A 7,601-nucleotide genomic window follows, 5' to 3' on the forward strand; every position below is an offset into this window, starting at 1 on the left:
GTAGCAATGATAGAAGGTCATGTTGGGGTAAGCAGTCACAGCTGGGAAGGAACTAGAAGTCACAAAATAAGTATCTTACCATCTGGTTACCGACGTGGTCCCAACACCCAGTGGTTTAATCATCTTCCCCTAACAGACCCACTATTAGGAGCAAGCCTTTAGCCATCGTGTCTTGGGAGTCTCTCAAATTACACAAAACCATAGCAGAAGATAAATAAAAACATTCTCTGCTGGCATGGTGAGATGTGTCCTTAGGAAGCAGGATTATGATCTTCGAGCTATCTTGTGCAGAAAGTTAAAAAACAGACAAGTTTTCATAATGCGTTGGCAAGGAGGAGGCTTTGGAGTCGTGGTAGTTTGGTTTAATCTTCTTTAGAGTTAAGCAAGTGGGTCTCTGAGTTTACAAAATCGTCACCAACGTATGCATGGAGACTAGCCCCGCCCCATTTCTATTCACGTAGTGAACTGGCATGCTCTTAAAACGTATGCACACCCGACTGAGTTCTTTGCTCAGAAAACAGATATTGAGCATCTATTGTGTGCCAGATTCTATCCCAGACCTTAGAGAAACAAAAATGAGGACATAAAGGGTTGGGAATTGAGGCCAAGAGAGTTTACCGCTCAACCATGTGAGAAGCTTACCAAAAGAAATAGAAAAAAAAAAAATAGACATACCATTTACTGAAGTCTTATTTGGAATGGAAAGCTAGACATATGTCAAATGTCCATCAGTAAAAGGCACATGGAAAAGATGGTTGTTACATTCATACACTGTATACCGTGTAGTGATAAGAAATGAATAGTTCTCTATATTGCTATGGGTTTATCTTTTAAAAGGATGAGGGGCTAGGGAAGTGATTCAGAAGGCAAAATGCTTCTGTATAAGCATGAAGACCTGAGTCTAATACCTAGTACCCATCTAAAAAGCCAGACACAATGCCAACAAATAGACAAAGTGTTGGAGAGGCTGAGGCAGGTATACACCAGTCTAACTAAACTGGTGAGAGGACCAGTGAGAGACCATGTCTCAAAATGCAAGTGGAGAGCAACTGAGGAAGACACCCTATATTGAATTCTGACTGCACATGTACCTTCACACATGTGTACATGCTCTTGTGTGCATATGAACACTTGCATATAACACCCCCATACAAACATACAAAGGTGGAAGTTAAAGGTATATAAATTGTCCTCTAATAAGATATTAACAAAAGCATAAATTAAAATAAATATTAAAAATAATTTAAAGGCTATCACAAAAAACTGTTTATTACTTTTGTTATTATTATTTGCTACCCATATGTGCATGGGTAAGGAGCAGTTAGTCCACTGAAATGTGGGCAATTTGCCCGTGGCCGCATCCCCCAAAGACTGTTTCTCCCTCTCCCAGAAGCTATCAACTGCTAATAGCTTCTCTGTTGAGAGTGGGTCCTTGAGAGTTGGCTTGGCCTTATGCAGGTTTTGTGCAGATAACCACAGCTGCTGTAAATTCATGTGGACCACAGCCATGAGACTTCCAGTGGCCAGAGCATCCCTCCCCATCCTCTTGCTTTCTGCCTCCTCTCCCTTTCAGTGTTTTTCTAAGTGAATAAAACCAAACTTTTGTAAAATAAACAGTTACCCATGGAAAGGGAAGCAACAGGACTGTGGTCGGTCACCTTCTTTTAGGTCTTTCATGTATGGTAGGCTTGGTATGAAACTTAAATGACCAACTCACAAAAATTTTACCCGTGAGTGTTTTACCTGCATCTATGTATGTGCACCACACACATGTATGTTGCTCAAGGAGGCCAGAAGAGGGCATTGGATCTCCTGAAACTGGAGCTAATAATGGATGCTACCCATCTGTGGGTTCTGCCAACTGAACTTGGGTCCTCTGAGAGAGCAACCATCACTCTATCTACTAACCCATCTCTCCAGGCCCTACCTATAAATTCATAATGGAATCTGTTTTAAAGAAGAAAAGCTTCCTGCAAAACAGAAATAAACAGACCTCCCCAGACAAGAAATAAACACCCTGAAGTGTTTGATAAACATAATTTTGAGATAGCATTGCTGTGGTCATTAAAAGGTCATTTGGGGCATATAGTATGCGAGAGCAAATGATCAATTGTGTATCCTGGTAGACATTTGAATGCAGAGATAAAATTAAACCCCCAGTAGCCCTGGTTTCAGATGGAAAGTACCAGCATAAACTTCCTGCATGTTTCCTTTCCAAAGCAAGCGCCCTGCCTGTTGTATGAAAATGAATGCAGCGCAGACTCCCATCGATTATCCACAGTAAAAGCATAGAAAAATGCAACCCAACAAGAAGGAGCATCATAAAGACGTCAAGGTCAGAGGCTGTGGTCACGTCTCCAAGAACCAGGAGGTAGATCTTAGCTCCTGACAGAGAGATAATGCACACTGACCAAAGTGTCCACTCCAGACACTAATCTCACTGCCATTCCATGGAATGCAGAACACAGAGAGGAGCCTTGTTAATAACACCGTAATAGTAAAGATCATTCCAGCAGCTATGTGAAGAACACTTGTTTCCTCAATGGCCAAATGGTGAGAGAAAATAAGAGTGTCCACACTCTATAGTCAAAAACCTAAGGCACGTATGAATACGGAACTGAATATGTTTCTTGTTTAAAAAAGGAGATTGGGAAGAATGAACATAAAGTATTGTTAAAGAGCCAGCATTGGTGGACAGGGTGGGCTATGCTTATAATGCTAGTATACAGGAGAAGTGTGCAGAAACAGGACGATCATGAGTTTAAGGCTAGCTGGAGCCACACATGGGACCCTTGTTTAAAAACAAATAAACAAACAAAAAAATCACCAGAAAAAAAAAAAACCTCAAGAAGCATAGCAACAAAATAACTGATACATTAAAAAAGTTCTAAAAGATAATTTCTAAAAACTGTAATGATGCTCTTGTAAGATTATGCATGGAGCTAAGACTAGACCGGCCCTGGATTGCAAACCAGGGAAACTAGGTACTAGGGTTCAGGAGGACTCACTATAGTAGTGTGTCTCCTTTAGCGTATGATTCACAATGTTCATCACAAAAGGTGAATCACAAACAGGGGTAGCCTGTCCAACAGCAGGGTCAAGCTCTCATTTCTCTTGGTCTACGTTTATAACCTGTCATCTGTTTCCCATTTCTGTAGATACAAATAAAATTATTACAAAAAGAAAAATGACTTTGCTGAGACACTTTTTCCAAAGGATCCCCTAATGTAAGAGAAATCTGGGGGCTGCCAAACCCATGAAACTGAGATGGGGTGAGCGAGGAGCCTCGTGTGGTTGCTGACTGGCTCTTTGGGGACCCCACTTCTGCCACTTGGTCTCTGATTCTCAAATCTCACGGTCATGTGTGGCTGTGGCCTGGAAATGATCGAGCCTCTGAAAAGGAGAAGGAAGGCTTCAGCATCGCGGCTGCGTGGGTCTCTCGGAATGGTCTGGAGAATATTTGGACTTCATGATCAGAGTTTTCAGAGCTGTTATGAACTCTTATGCCTTATCTGGTCCAACCCACAGATATGAAGAATGGAGAAATGGGAGCCTGGAAAAGCGAAGCTTCAAGGTCTCATGGCTCATGGCAGAGATGGGATCTGAATCTCATTTCACTGATTTCCTGCGCTCAGGACTCTTCTGGCCACATTGTATCCATGGTCACAGTGTAGCCAGTTTGGCAAGAATGAAGATCAAGTGATACTTGTTGCTCTTTCCTTTGACCATCCGACAATGAATTAACAATCCTCAAAAAACTATTTCCCCAGAAATCTCCTACTGGGAGAGTGTAAAGACCCTCCTCCCACCCAGCTCCCACCTTCTGCCAGTCAAAGGAAGATCTTCTTTTTCAGGAAGAAATTGCACAGGGATGTGTTAAACCACCTTTCAGGAGAGATTAAGACCAAACAATAACGTTATTTATGGCCAGGATCACACTTTGACTACATGCTTAGAGGTTCACATTGTCTGTCTTCTATATAATAAACATAAATTTCACAATTGGGTTCTAGGAATAGGCCTGGTGGGGGGTGATTATAGCTGGATCTCATTGCTCCTCTTTCCAGTGTGGGTCCCATTAAATAAGCCCACTTTTTGTTTTTCAGGATTACGTATCTGTGTAATTAATCTACTGAAGACAGCTGGCTAAGCCTAGCTTGGTGGAGTAGCCTGCTATCAGGCTCTGACCCTCACAACTATGGTGACAGAACTTTGATTAGTTTCTTCACCTTCAATATGAACTTTCCATTATCTATACCATTAACTACCTGGGCCACACCCGCCTGAGATTTTGGAACACTCTTTCAGTACACAAAGGAGAGGCTTGTGAGGAATGTGGAGTGTTGGGGGGAGTGGTGTGACTTTACAGTAGCTGGCGAAATGGGCTGGAAGAATTTCCTAAGGAGAAGTTGTGACTCATGGTTGGTAGTGAAGAAAGTTGTGTGATTAACCCTAACCCTACCTCTACCTCTACCCCTAACCCCAACCCTAAACGTAACCATAACCCCAAACCGAACCCTAACCCTAACTCTGAGAACCTGGAAAAAACATCTCACATCAGATGATCTGAGTTTGAATCTGTGCTCTGTCACTTCTGATCTGTGACCTTGGACACATTGTCAGTCTCCCTGGGCTTCATTTATTCAATAAGGCAAGCAATAGCACGTATGTCAGAGGACACTAGATGTTAGTTAGCAGAGGTGTGAATTAGGTATCATAGAGATCTTAAGAAGACCCTGAAAGATATGATTTCAGGGTTTTAAAATATTTTTCATTCCAGTAGTGATGCAATACCTAAATATCTCCCCTGGAAATTGAAGACCAGGCTATCAACATATGCATTAATCTAAAATGAACACAGATGATCATGACCATTTGCATCTCATCACTAATACATGTGTCACTGAGACAGCTGGGTTAGCTGCCCCTTAGTCCTGATAATCATAAAGGCAGTCTGGTGTCCCCAGAGCCAATGTAACAGGCCTTATTGGTGCCCATAGTTATTGCAAGTGGCACACATACTCAACCTTCTCTGGCTTAATGCTCTCCCTTCTCAGTTTCCCTGTTTATCATTTTTGTGGTCACCTTGTACTTAGAGTAAGAGCACTCAAATCTGTGCCTTCGGGCTCTGCTTTTGGGAGCCTGCAAGCCAAGGCATCACCTTTCAGTGTCTGCTTCAGGTCTTCTATCCCCTTGGTCTTCCTTCCCTCTCTGTTTCCTATATTTCCAACCATCATTCCAACCCTAACATGAATGGACGATTTTTCTGATATTATTTTTCTATTTTAGAAACAGTTTAGCTGCTACGGCAGTGAGACCGACACCCCTTGGCCTCAGATATTCCTGTGGTAAGCTCCCTCAGGTAAATGAGGCGTGGGGTATTCAGAGCCAATCTCCATGCCAGATGGACGGCTAACGTGTGAAGGGAGCGGTGGTTAAAATACCATTTCTCAGCGGAGCTCAAGCTTTGAATCCCCCCTTGAAAAATAAAACTCTGGACAAGATCAGAAAGCTCAGGGTTGGGTGGTGAGTTATTTGATGTTTCAGTACCAACATCTGCAAGATTTGCAAGAAGTGTCCACACTCAGACTCAATGATGGCGTTAGGAAAACCACATCAGATTCACTAAGATCTTTTGGCAGCACAGATTTATGAGGAATTGGAAAACACTGGCATTTCCAAGTCCTTTAAACGTGAAATGAACTAAAGAGGAAATTGGAATCTTATAAAACTTCGTAAGATAATTTATAGCCTTTGGTCCAATACTGTTAAAAGCCGACTGCACTGCTCTTTTGTTTAGATAGCCACGATGAGGTAATCCTTTTAGATCTGAGACACTAGTTATTTTCATAACCTTTTCCCATTAGAACGAGAAGCAGTACTGTGATGATTATACTGATTGTCAACCTGACAGGTCCTAGGTTCACCTAGGAGACAACTCTGGGCATGTCTAGGAGGGAGTTTCTAGAGTAAGTTAGTTGAGGTAGGACAAGATACCCATACTGTGCTTGGTTCTGTTCTGTGGGCTTGGGTTCCACACTGAATCAAAAGGAGAACGTGAGCTGAACACACCCATCCTTCTCTGCTTCCTGGTAGCGCACAGTGAGACAAGCCTTGTGGTCCTGCAGTCAGCCCTTCCCCGCCATGATGGACTGGTGGTGCATGACCCCCCTGAACTGTGAGCCAGGTGAGTCCTCCCTCAGGTTCGTATTTTGTTGCAGCAGCAAGACAAGTGACAAACACTCTTTCCAAGCCTCATACGCAGAGTGGCTCACCAAAACTTTCAAGTAAATAACACTCAGTGTTCATGGGGATGTTCTGCCCATTCCAGAGCCCCAAGAACTATCAAATAAGCACGGAACTTTCTATATCCCTTGTCTTTATGAAGGAGTGTTCACCCTTATGAAGCTGATTTAAGGCTCAGAATGGTGGTGAAAGACTTCAATCCCAGTTACTCAGGAGACTAAGACAGGAGGATGATAAATTTGAGGTTAGCCTGAGTGGCTTAAGGAGCCTCTGTCTTAAGACTTTTGAAAAAAAATCTAGAGATGTAGCTCAGTAGTAGAGTACTTGCCTACCATGTGTAAGTTTAGAGGTTGAATCACCAGGGAGAAAGGTGAATCTAAGCTGTGTTATTATAGTTGGATTGAGATTTGTCTCTTTATCATTTATCATCACTCCACAACTTGTGAATACAGTGTATTCTTCTGTCCAGACATTCATCTATTTCTGTAGCCATTAAAAATATTTGTTATGTAGTTACAGGGTAAGTTCTGGCTCTACAGTACTGAACGAAGCGCCAGACTGCCCTGCTCTCATGGAGCTGTTTGACTAGTGCATCCTAAGCATGGATCTCAGTGACATCTCTGATTTTATACTATTTCTATCTAAAGTGCTCTTAGAAATCTGTTTTGCCTAATGACCTCAGACTGTTAAACTTGAGGTGTATTTCTTTCTCTACAGATTCGAAGGCCAAACCCTTGGAATGAGAACAGAGGCCTGGTGTCTTAAGGCTGCACACGACAAACCTGAGTCTGTAGTCTGTGCAGATGTCTGTGGTTTGATCTGGCTGTGAGGTAGGGAGCTCGGGGCAGCCCTTTCACCGCTGTTTGATGAGGCAGGGTGAAGGACCATCAAAGCTAACACATCAGCCCATTCTACAGTAATGTTGTGCTATTCGAATGCTTTAAAAAATAAGATTGGGGGAGGGGAAGCTGTGGGTAAAATAAACTTTGGGATGGGGTGGGTATTCCCTAGAGCCCTGATGTCTAGCTGAGGGGTTCACTTTTTTTTTTTTTTAATCCCTGAGTATTCAAAGTTCCAGGACAGTCAGATAACAGTCATCTGGATTCACAGGCAGAGTTGAGTCATGACTGACTGAGGGAAATGGAGCACTCCTCTGAAGTTCTCTGGACACTTCTACACCTCGCTTTGCTTGGCTGTCACTCCAATGAATCTATTGGGATGAGAGCTGCTGTCTTAGTCAGTGTTTCTATTCCTGTACAAACATCATGACCAAGAAGCAAGTTGGGGAGGAAAGGGTTTATTCGGCTTACATTTCCATACTGCTGTTGATCACCAAAAGATGCAGGACTGGAACT

Source organism: Mus pahari, chromosome 11, assembly GCF_900095145.1.
Source record: "Mus pahari chromosome 11, PAHARI_EIJ_v1.1, whole genome shotgun sequence".
NCBI classification, from domain to species: domain Eukaryota; kingdom Metazoa; phylum Chordata; class Mammalia; order Rodentia; family Muridae; genus Mus; species Mus pahari.